The sequence below is a fragment of the Python bivittatus genome, unplaced genomic scaffold (assembly GCF_059951505.1).
Source record: "Python bivittatus isolate LINGU-HERP-01145 unplaced genomic scaffold, Pbiv_v1 ctg000080_np1212, whole genome shotgun sequence".
Taxonomy (NCBI): domain Eukaryota; kingdom Metazoa; phylum Chordata; class Lepidosauria; order Squamata; family Pythonidae; genus Python; species Python bivittatus.
In genome coordinates, this window is record NW_028277035.1 from 54751781 (window position 1) to 54764672 (window position 12892).

General features: G+C 36.4%; 1 protein-coding gene across 4 annotated transcripts in view; it reads left to right on the forward strand.

The window, feature by feature from the left end:
• Positions 1 to 12892, forward strand: part of PPARG (peroxisome proliferator activated receptor gamma) — a 64595-nt gene that overhangs the window by 17801 nt on the left and 33902 nt on the right. Inside the window, exon 1 of one of the 4 annotated variants that reach the window (XM_025164998.2) lies at positions 9794 to 9894. The exons of the other annotated variants lie outside the window; for them this stretch is intronic. The gene's annotated coding sequence lies outside the window, so the exon portion shown is untranslated. Of the gene's footprint in view, positions 1 to 9793; positions 9895 to 12892 lie in introns of those variants that run through there. 4 annotated transcript variants of the gene reach the window in all.

Below are 12892 nucleotides of genomic sequence, written 5' to 3' on the forward strand. Positions count from 1 at the left end.
AAAAAGCTGCATTTATTCATTCCATTAGAACCTAGTTTGTCCATCAGATGTGAAACTGTTTGATAAAGAAGCTGTTTTAGCCTAATCTACATCGTAGGACTATATTGAGCTTAAATAATATGGTAAGCTCCTAGGAGGAACAGAAAGGTATTACCAGCAGTATTCTTCTCTAGTTTTTGTTTGCTAGTCAGCTAGAATGGCATCTGTCTCCACACTGTATTCTTACTATATACTTATAGCTTAGTCTTGGAAGTAATAAAATAGTAAGTTTAATAATTTAATGTAATTAATGTATGTGCGCACATGCATCACATAAGGACTATATTCTTAAAGCAACCTGTAAAGTTGCTCAGTGGTATTATCCCCATATTGCAGATGGAAAAAGAAGGTTGCCTAATTTATTTCCTGTCCCATGGTCCCTTAAGTACTATGCTACACTATGCTACACTAGTTCTCTGTGCTACTTATTAAACCATAATCAGCCATGCTTGAAGAAATTTGTTAAACCGTAAGCTCAGGCTGCTAAAATTAGTTGTAGTGAGCTCATTGTCAAGGTTTCTGTTCATGCTTTGTGGTGTCTCTCTATGCCCACCACATACAGTTTTGCAATTTCTTTCCAATACATATCATGCTGTCTTCATGTGCTCATGAAATAAGCAAACTCATCCCTTCCCACTTGCTTTTTTCCCCTGATGTGGAAATGACTTTTTCCACTTGCATTCCTCTGTAAATTGTTTGATCATGATTAAGAAACATAGCTACTTATATCTAGTAAAGTAGTACATTAATTTTTTCATTGATTTATTGATCACATTGGCTGAATGAAAGTTCTATTTCAATATTATAAACGTTCACAAGGGATCAAACTTATGATTATAGAAATTATTACTTTTAAGTGGATATTTTGTTAGGTATTTGTTACTTTCAGATTTCAGAGATACAGATTAAATTAAAATGTAATTAGTTAATTATTATGAATTGATACATAAGAAACACAGTGAATTCTGAAGGGAACCTCATACCCATGGGAATTGGGTCTTTTTTCTTCGAACAACAGTTACACAATAATAAAATAAAACTGGACATACATTTTTATGTAATACATCATTTTATGCAATGTGTACTCTTTGGGAGTAGTGCCATTGTCATTCTATTTAATTTCCAATTTCAACAAAGATTAGGTTATGTCTTCACAATATAGCATGCAATTTATTAGTCTATAAATTCATATGACTTTCTTTCTGGTCTAATCTCAATAATCAAAATTGAAAGTATGCTATTTTTATCACTTGAAGTTGTAGGTCATGCCGGAGGTTAATTGCTGCTGTACCTTCATTGCAGATTATAAAGTGATGAGCCAGTCGTCTAGATGTGCCAAAAAGCAAGGAAGCTTTTTAAAATATCTGAACTGTGTTTTCAATAACTAGACTGAAGCATACTGTTTTCCTTATCTGTGACTGTACTGTTAATTATTCCTTAAGCATCTAATCCCTCATTTCCCCACATCTGGCTCTCATTTCCTCCACATTTTTATTTAATACCAATATTATTATTAAAACTGAAATAAATTATACTAAATAATACATAAGTGTTCTATGTTTGTGCATAAATAGTAATTTATTCAGAATGTTAAGATTCAGTTTCTTTCCTGAGAATTTATAATGTTCATAAGATGTCATTTAAGGCTGCAATTCCATGTCAGTTTCTCTGGGCATAAGTTTCATTGTCTACATAACAGATTCCAAGTTAGGTTTTAAAAGATCTATCCATCCATCCATCCATCCATCCATCCATCCATCCATCCATCCATCTAAACTTCCTGTTTATATCCCAAACTGACATTCCAAAAAAGGATGACCATGGTTGAAAACAGTTTGCTTCTTGGAAATAATGTAAGAATGCTTGCATTTGCCTTACTTCACAGGACAGGAAGGGCAGGATGTGGAATGATGTTGCCTCTAAGGACCCATCTTGGATATAAAAATGGTTCCAGTTGGAAATTTGTATATGGAAAGAATGCAAAAAGAGTATTAGCCCTGATTTTCTTTTACTGTCTACATGCATTGGAGCTCATTGCTCTGTCCTTTTAAAAGTGAGCTTGCTTCTGTGTTTTCAGTCCTCCAGTAAGATTTTTTTCGCTGAAGTGCCACATGGTGATCAAAGAGATGTAATTTTAGAATCTAATACTTTCAAATAATAAAATGTATAGTCACTCTCCAGTTATGTAATGCAACCCACTAAAACCACATGATCTTTTCTGGTAGCAGCAACTGGCATGTTGCAGAAGTAACAAAAAGTCACAGTGAGAGTGTCCCAATTCCTTACAAACGCCTTCCTTAAAAGATGCATCAACCTTATATTTTTCATTGCCCTTAGATTATAGAGATCACAAAGATCTAGCTCAAAAATTCCATACCTGTACGTTGAAATGAATGTAATTCTGTAGTGGTTTACGTGCAAAATAATGTTGAAATATTTCAGAACGTTAACAAATACTATGAAACGTTTAACTACAGGAGTTGAGGCTTTAGAAGCTTTTCAGTTCAAGTTTAGAATAGCAATACAAATTAAATTTATGTAGTGAAAGAAGAGATCTAATGTATAATACAGAAGCAGTTAACCTGAGTTGTTTGCAGCAGTGATATGTGACACTAGGATAACCTGTAGTGCCTGATAACAAGTACCTCAGTTGTTCACTGGAACTGCACTTGTTGTGCAGCTTATCAGTTCACAAACTGGGTGGAGAAAGACATTTCTGAGATCCGCAAACCCACAACATAAAATCATAGAGTTGGGAGAAACTCTGGATGCCATTTGATCCAGTTCTGTCTCAATGCATAACCATAATATAAGATGCATCTACTCCTGCATAGCAGCTCCATATATTTAAGATTGTTATTATGTCTCTCATTAATCTTTTCTTCTCCAGAGTAGTTACACACAACCTATTATTATAAAATTGGATTGTCAGACCCTTTACAATTCTGGTCAGCCGGCTCTAAATTTAGGCGTGTAAAATGTAATTATGAACAAACCATGATATAGCTTACAGGGTGCACATTCAAATGTTTTTCAAATACCTGGGGCATTGTATGACTATAAAGTACACAAAGTGCTATTACTTATGCTAAAATCTTATTCCATCTAAATTACTGATCCTAGTCTTATAAAACATATCTTGTATGTCAGCATGCTAAATAAAAACAGCATCATAGACTTCCTCCTTTTGGCTTTTTAAAGAAGACACATTGACTTCTGCCTTGTTTGAGAAGTCTGATCAAAGAGATGACTCAGGATCTTGACAGTAGAAATTTTAACTTTTGCTTACGCATTTACATCCTGCTTGATTCATATGCTGAAATCTTCAAATTGCTTTATTATATAATCCTCACAAAAATTAATTACCAAATAATCAATATTCTGTCTGTCTATATGAAATATTTAATTTTGAGTGTCTGGCATACAGATTTAAATAACTTCTAATAGAATGAGGTTCACATGTCTTACATTTTTTACATGAAAAAGGTACAATCTGTCACGGACAGTCAACTCCCCAGCTCCATCCTTAGGTACAAATTACAAATTACCCTCTTTTTGACGAGGGGCAGGATAAAAATGTAATAAATAATATCAGAATGACAGATCAAAACAAATAATTTGCAAGCAAAATGAGCTTTGCCTCAGATAAATCCTCAGCAAGCACCATTTGTCAGCTGTTGGTTTGCTCTCATTTTAATCATATGAAATACACAGTTTCCAGCTGAGCATTCTTTGTGTTTGTTTTTAATCTTTACACTTGTGTGCATTTAGATTTGTCCATTAATTATAGTGTGTCATGCTTCTGATGAAATGAACTGTAGTCCATACACACATTCCATAATAACCTTATTAATCTTACCTATACCAACATACCTTATGTCTCTTTTTTGTTTCCATTCAGTGGCACAAGAGAAAGATGATTGCAGTTCAGATTCACTGTACTGAAGAAAAAAATCTGAGTGGAAGTAGTTGAATTACACACACAAGTGTACACACATTATGCTGCTTGAAACAATAAATGCAGAGTTATAGACAGATGCATGTTAATACAAGTTGGCATTCTTTAGATGTGATTTCTTCAATTCAAAAGTGTGGTTGGCTGAAGAAAGCTAGGCTTGTCAACAAAAAGTTGATAGATTATATTTTTTTGAAATAACGCAAGTAGGAGAATAAAGATTTGTTAAGTAGACTCCCACATATGTATTGCTACTGTAAGTATTATGCAGACAAATTGTTCACATTCCCTACATATATCTGTACAAAAACAAGTCTGGTGATAGAAAGATGACACATCAATCAGGGATGGTGTTTCCCGTCCAGGCAGTAAGAGAAAGTCACATGGGAAGTGTTGCACATAAAGTGATACAAACATTTCCATGTGCCTTGTTTCACCTCTAGCAGGGCCTAGAAAACTAGCTTTGTGGAGAGTTATTGGGTCTACTGCTATCAGCCTGGGGATTACTTTGGACATGTAGAAATATATTGGGGCCAACTTTTAAGGGTGGAAAACTTGAGGCTTTCCAATATTACTGAAGATATCAGCAGCTCCAGGTAACAAAGGTGAAAAACGTTAGGAGACAAGGGTTCTAGTTTAGCAGCACTGGAGCATCCATAGATTGTTGGGCAGTGTTGAGCTTCAGGGTTTGGTGACTGTGGTCTAGACAGCAGGCATACACCAGTATATCATCCATACATTTCTCAACCTTAGCATATCTACCCAAGAAGAGAGTGATTTACTCCCTCTTGCTTTTTATTCCTGCTGGGTGCCTCTTTAAAAAGTGAAGAAAGGAATTGCTATGAAGATGAGAGTGTGAATGAAGAAAGGAGTTGTTTCTGTTGTAGTTATTTAGTCTTATCTGTTCCTTTTTTGCTGCTTTGTATCAGACAGTGTTGTAATGCAAGCTCTAGAATGAGTTGCTTAGTATTAATATTGTTGGTGCTGGATATTGTTAAGTGTGTTTTATCTCATGTAAACTTTTTAGATGTTTTAAATAAGAGTTGTAGATGAATTACTGGTGTTATTCCAGAATGTATTATAATTCTGGTTATTGTATTTATAATATCTGTTCTGCAAACTGCTTTAGTGCCATATGTTTGTAGTATATAAATGGGCTATGATTGCAAGTGCTATTAGAAGCCTGTTAACCATGAACATACAGGTAGTCCTTGTTTAACAACCACTTGTTCAGTGACTGTTCGAAGTTATGATGGCACTGAACGAGGAGACTTACGACCAGTCCTTGTAGTTGTGACCATCACAGCATCCCCATGGTTATGTGTTCGCAATTCAGGCATTTGGCAACCAGCTAACAATTACAACGGCCACAGCATCTGCAGTCATGGGATCACCATTTGCGACCTTCACTGCTGGCTTCTGACAAGCAAGATCAATGTTTGTCAAAGTCACTTGTTTTATCTGCAGGTGGTATAGATACTTCAACCAATACCTTCTGGAGATTTATAAACTGGACACTTTGTTTGGACCCGGATGCCATTATTCAGTTTCACATATGGATGGCTAGGATGTACATATAGACATTGGAAAACTGTAAAATTCTCACTAGAGCTCTCACAAATCCTGAAATTCTTATCAAATTTCTATCATTTTTAATTATTTTATTGTTGCTTTGAAGGTTTAGTATTGCCTGTTGTAGGGGTCGGACATCCCCATATGCCAACTTGTCCCTAGCCTATTCACATGTCACATTTTGATTTTGCGTAACATACTATCTAAACTGTGTATGTAACATATTTGAATACATGAACTTCTATTTTCATAATAATCAGAGATCTGATATTGCCTGGTTCCGATCTAGTGGCAAATATGTTTTACTGAGTTCTAGAAAAGCCATTTGGTCATAAATGGAAACATTTCCAAATATCCTGAGATATTCCTAATGATATAAGAACTATAATAAGTTTTTTGTTACCACTGAAGCATAGGCATGATTATTACCCAATATATTACATCATTATATAATTAATAGTTATGTATTATTCTTAATTCAGTAGAGAAAAAAGTTTCCATTTTGTGAGATAATAGATATTAACAGGAAGAAACTGTAAACATGAAAAATGTCATGTTTACAGTTCCATAAATGAATATTATTTTTTGTTTTGGAACATAAAAGCTGGAGATCATCTAGTAACCAACCCCCTGCCCAATACAAGAATCCACCACTGCAGCATGTCTGAAAGATGGCTGTCCAGCCTCTTTTAAACACCTCCAGCAAAAGCATGTCCACTTCTAAGAGCTCTTACTGTTACAGCATTATTCTGATGTCCACCCAGTGCCTACTTCCTTATGATTTAAACCCATGTTTCTTGTCCTCTGTTCTGGAACAACCGTGTCCTATCTTTCAGATACTTTAAGATAGCTACCCTGTCTCATCGCATTTTTCTCTTCTCCAGGCTAAACATAGCCATTGCCTCCCAACATTCTTCATAGGCCCCTCTTGATTGCTCTTCTCTGAACGTATTCCATTTTGTTTACGTCCTTCCTAGAACATTGTGCCTAGGGCTGGATACAATAGTCTGATCAATGCGGTGACTTTAGTAACAAATGGCAACCAATAGTCCCATCCTTAAGAGCTAAAGACACAAGTGGATATCCACTTCAAGCCAGTGCATTAAGAGGGAGGAGAATTCAAGGGCTATGGAAGATCTGTTTTCAGATTCTTCATTTCTTTAAGAAAATTTACATGTACATTGTTTTCTTAATCCAGCAAATAAGAGGATAAGATTATCTTCATTGGGCTAATATTTGGGGAGGATCAATCTGCCCTTCCACTGGAATCTATTTTCGGATTCCAAACCAATATCTGCTGAAAACTAGAATAGCCCTATATAAACGTATACTATACCTGATGATCCATCGGACTACCAATACACCAAATTCATCCCAAAATAAAGTCCTATGGGCTACTGCTCTGTCCTTGTACAAAAATAAATAAAATCTGCCACATTTTAGGGTTATTAAAGGGTTTCCTTTCCACCATCACTTCTTTATGTGGAAGTCCATTTAATTTGACCATGAACAAGTCACATTTCCTAATACAATTTGGGATAATGAAATAATTTACAGTGTAATTTAAACCCTTTAAGTCTTTTCCAGTAAGGACTGACTAGGAGTTAACAAGGGATTTTTTTTTTCTTTTACAAATAAGTTACTGTGACCTAAAGCTTATGTCTGTGCTGTACTAATTACAGAAGGTGTGGGTGACTATTTCACCCAACTGCTACAATTAGGTTTAAAGACATGCTGGGATTAAAAAATGTGTGGGGCCAAGGAAAAAAATGTGAATTACATCAATGTCTGTGCAGGTGTGTGTGTGTGTGTTATTTAACACATTCTGGTTAAATAAGTTCAGAATAACACTCATATTCTGTCACATATTCTCTCCCATACACAGGATCACAAAAGGTTTCCCCTCTCAGTGAATCACTTGTAGATCTCAAATTTCCCATGTTGGAAGGCAAGATGTTTGGAAGGCAGTCACTTAAAGGGGAGTCAGAATCTGACCCAGCCCCAAAGGATACTTATCCTTTTCTAGCCATTTTGAACCATGATGCGTTTTTTAAAAATGTGATGATGAAAAAAGAACAAAATAGAATATAAAAGAACAGAATATAATCTCTGATTATAGAAATAATTATGTAGCAGCATATGTTTTCAATTTACAGGCTTAAACATTGGATAGGCCATTTTTAATATTTGCTGTAGTATCAGTATTGAAATAGAATATTTAAATAGAAGAGAGGTTTAAATATTTAAAGAGAATAGAGATTTATAGTAGCAGTACTACATGAACATACTTGAAATTACTTTACCATAGCTCTTACACTGTTTTATTCGTTGTTTATTTAAACAATTTAGAAGCTGCCCAACTCCTGATGACGCTGGGCAACTTGTAGTTTAAAAAGTAGGAACAATACAAAAAGAAATCATAGGAAGAAAAATAGAAAAGAAATCTGGTGGAAAGGAACTTTGAAATGATAGTATATTAGAGATGTTTCACATAAAAATAGCTGATACAGGTTATCTTCATGGTGAAATAAATAATACTGACTTGGAAAAACTTGAACGTTACTTGTTCAAAAGCCAGTGCTATGTTTCAAAGTTGTCCCATGTTGTATTTTTGGGTGGATGAGGTAGGAATCTAAGACTAGCAATGCCACTGTAAGAATTCACTGAAACTTACTCTCAAATTAACATGCTGAAATTTCTATTAAACTATTTAGAACAAATTTGGAAAAGTTGTTTCACAAGCTTATTCATCTCTAGATACTAGTTCACTTTCAAGTACATACGATTAAATCACAAATTTTCCCAGCTCTATTTCTGAAAAGAGGATGACTGTAAGTAGCCTTTGGCAGCAGGATTATTGTTTTTTAAAATCAGATTATGATTCCACCTGCTAAACTATAAGTATTAGAGTTTTGTGTCTTGAGAATTCACTATATTTAGGTGAGTGGTAGCAAGATATCTGACTACCATCCAGTGTGTATCCAAACATGCTGAAAGCTGATTAATTTAGAATACTTTCAGAGAATTCTGAAGTCCACATATCAGAAAGGAATCGAAGCTGGCAAAGGATGATTTATACCAGTGAAACTTACTGAGTAAACTTTACAAATCAGCCTAATTTATCTTTAAAATGTTTGCATACATAAAGAGGTAAAATATCTCCATGGATAATACTACTCTCAGTTTCCTGGAAGAAGGTGGAAATGTGTGTGTGTGTGTGTGTGTGTATGTGTGTTTAACAAGAATATAAATGTGAGGTTAAGAAATAAAAAACAGTTTATTTTCAGATCTGTATTTAAGTATATTCCCCTAGCCAAAAAAAGGGCTTTCGTTTAATTCTATCTTGTACTTTCTTAATTTCTATACTACATTATTTTGGATTCAGAAGATTGCATTTACATGGTAATTTAACTCAGAGGGTCAAAATTATATTTTTCTTACATCTGTTTCCTATTAAAGCATTTACATATGTAACAACCTTGGCTGGAAGCAGCTTTCCATGTTGACTGTAAAGAATGGGGAAAAAATGAAGTATTTCAAAACTAAAGAAATGTGTTGGCTTTGGAGGAAATACCTGTTAGAACTTGAATGGCCTGACTGGCAAATTTTGTCTGTCATTATATTTTGTAAATTTTGGCCAAGTTTTCCACTTTTTTTTAAGAGGACTGTGAGCTTTTTTAAAAACAGGAAAACAAAATGCTGTCATCTGAACGGCATGCACTTAGTTTGGGGTATTTCAGTGTTGTTCCAGACCTACTTTTAGCGTAAATGTCTTTTTTCAATGCAAAACTAATGCTCTGTCCTTGAGATATGCTCCTTTTCTAATCACTGAGCAGAGGTCTTCTTGGTACTGACTGGTGGTGATCAATCAAGCTAAACGCCTCCCAAGCTCTGTGCAAGGCCTTCCACTGCCCTTGCGGACTTCAGGTTTTTTGTACAAATTGGAAACAATTGCTTACAGTCCAAGATATCTTTACAGTTATGAGCTAATGGTAATGCAAAATTGCTAGGGAAATTGGTCAAGAAGTGATACCAGATTATATTTTGGTAATGAGAAGTCTGTGAATCTAGGGTTACACAGTGTAGTGGAATTCTCTAACTGCTTACTAATGCAAGTAGTGTCAATCAGTGTTTTCACCTAATGGGAGTCTGCAAAGCCATACTCAAATGAGTGATGTTTCCTAAATCTTATTATACTTAGGGGAAAAACTACTCCAGAAACTACTGCAAAATGCTACCGTTTGATTTTACCTGCTCTTTGAACTTCAATAAATTTTTACCAAAAAAAAAAAACACACCTCCTTTTCCTGTGTAATTGAATGGGTCAGGTAAGTTTTGAGTAACATTGTGCTCCCTCTGCTGATTTTACTGTACCACTACAGAATAGCTGTGAAAGGGAATTGTCTTGCAATCTGCTGAAATAGTATTAAGGGGGAAAAAATGAATACCCAGAAGTACTCAGAGCATGCAGTGTGTTAGGAGAAGGTATACAACCTAAGGCCCTAGGACTACCTGCAGCCCTTGGGTATGGCTCCCAAAGACTTCCAAAAATTGTTGCCAAATTGTAATTTCTAATAAGATAAAAGATGAAAATGGTGGCATACTTGACTGAAAGGTGTAGGCATCCATACAGGGGGACAAGTGGCAAAGTATGCATCATGGTTGAACAACTGTCACTTCTTTGTATCAGATGTCTGGATGAAAGCACCTGTGGGCAGGCTTGTGTCATGATATCACTGAGTACTGTTGTCATCTTGACACAATCTTTGTTTGCTGCAGATGCCTACCCTGAAGTGTTACTGCGTTAACTTTCATGGCTGTGTAGCAGTTTGGATTTGAAGAGGAAAAGGTGCTTTGGAGCAGTTATACATGTAGTAACTGCCAGAAACTCCTTAAACTAAACATATCTTTTCCTGGGATCTCTTGGCTACCTTCCACAGCTAAAGATGCATTTGTTTCAAGAAACTGCCGACAGGTGCTATGTGAGAACCTATGCATAATCCAGGACACCTTTTTCTCCTCGAATTGAAAGCACCACACAGCCCAATTAATCAAACCTAATATAAATTTCATTTTTAAAATGTAATTAATACTAGGGTTTGGCCTAGCACCACTAACTGTTGTGTGGAGTGTAGTCCATGGCACATCACTTGAATCCATATGTGGTCTTTTGAAAGGCCAAATAATTGATCAATCCCCCCCGCCCCCCATCCCCTCTGATAGAATCCTCCTTATTCCACCACTCTTAGATCTGTGGCATCTTCCCCAGCCTAGCACTCTCCAGAGTTCTGTAACTCCCTTAGTTGCATCTGGTTGGGGAAGACTTGTAGGAAGGGTTAGATATATATGTGGTGTTCTCGTGTCATAATTTAAATCAGAATATATATCTGTAGAATTATATTCCCAAGAATTCTAGTGTTTATTTTCGCTTAATTGTCTCAGAATTTCTTTTTGTGTATTTTTCCTTTCTTGGTTTTGTGTAACCAGTGTGAAATTAGGGATGTGGCTGCCCCATGTTCCTAGGTCTAGGGACAGTGTTTTGTTTGGAGAAAAGAAACTATGACTAGAATGCAGGGCAACAGGCCAATCAGGTTAACAGAAGGAAGCATCTTCATTGTATGGGGTAAACTCTGAACAAAAATGTTGTTAGCCTATTTATTATTTATTGCCATAGCATAACATTTCTCAGACTAATGCCCACCAGATATACAATACAGTTCCCTTAATTCCCAGCTGGTTTTTTTAATTTGGCCACCCTGCCAGAGAATTAAGGAGTGGTAGGACCACACATCTGGAGAACACAAGTTTCAAGAAGTTTGCCATAGACAGAATATAGAAAAATCCCAGGGGATTGTTTATCATATTTTTCTTGATACCAGGCTTGGGAGATTATAAGCAAAGTTCTGGCCTGCAATCATGTATCTGCTGAGGCTGTGTCTTTTTATGAACTTACCTGGGGAGCTTTGTTCCTGTGTCCGAAACACGGGGCACTTTGGCGCAAGCATTTTAAATGAGTTTGAAAGATGTTCCAGAGCCCTTTGATCCCACAAACTAATTTATTTCCAGCTCAGCTACGGAGCAGTTGAAACCATTGCAAAGTGAGGTGGTTGGTTGTTTCTTCTGAGACCCCATGGCTCCATTTCCCCATTGGAGGGAACTATTGTCTCCACCTTCCTCTCTCCTCCTTAGCTTCAGTTCTTGTAAGGGAAATGCTAGCTTCTCCCTCTAGCTAAAAGGAGCATGGGTGAAATTGACAAGGAGCAGCTGGGCAAAGCACCAGCCTCCAGTTGTTGGTTCTCTTTCTTTAGTGTGGAGTGAAGATGAAGTCTTTTGTTGTGGTAGCCCTGTGGATCTGCATCATCTTGGGGAATACAGACAGGGATTTTTATTCCTTGTCCTCAGCATTTCAAGGTGAAGCAAATAATAATCTACAGATTGTTTCTGAGGGCTGCAGAACTGAAACAGGACAGTATGGAAGTGTCCACATTTGTGGCCAACCCTTGCCCAGTCCCATGTGCACTTTCTCAGGAGGGTACTGGAGACCCATCTCCTATATTCTGTTCCCCCTATGCTGCTAGCAATGCACAGTGCTGCCCTTTTCATTGCCCTTTCTCTATTTCTTGGAAGTAAAAAGAATGAAGAAATGAAACTTGTTCCCTCCCATGGATACCAATTCATAAGTGCTGAGCATAGTTTAATTAACAGTGAGTGTGTGGAACTGCAACTGAGTTAAAATCTCTTGTGGAAACTTTGGGATCTGCATGCCCATTTCCTTTTCATTGAAGTTGAGCGGGGAACGGGAAAGAATAAGCTGAAGGCTTAGGAACCCAACTGAGATGTGAATCTGCTGGTTAGGAGGGTGTCATTTGCATATTCCCAGCTATCACTGTAAATTGCTGATGCTTCCCTTCAATGGTGGGAAAAGTTCTGAATTTGAAATGCCTCATTTCAGGTTAGAAACAGGGTTTTTTTCCAGTGTGGAACAGTTGTTTTGTGCTCGAAACAAGCTACTTCAATTGTTTTGAAAGTGTTTTAAGCTCAAAAAAGCTTCTTTCGGAATCCAAACACTTCCAAAGTGTTTGAAACAGCTCAATTCAAAGCATTTGTTTCAAATTAGAAAAATTGTTTCAAACTCAAAATGGAACAATTTTCATTTGAAATGGTTTGCATACCCATACTTTCTGTGCATGGCTAATTTTGGGGAGGTGGGATCATTACTAGTGCAAGTATCAAAATTTTAAAATGGCAGTGGAATGACGGTGTTTTGCTTTATTTTTTCTTCTTTCTCTTTCCAATAGCGTACAGGATCACCTTTGCATTATGCCA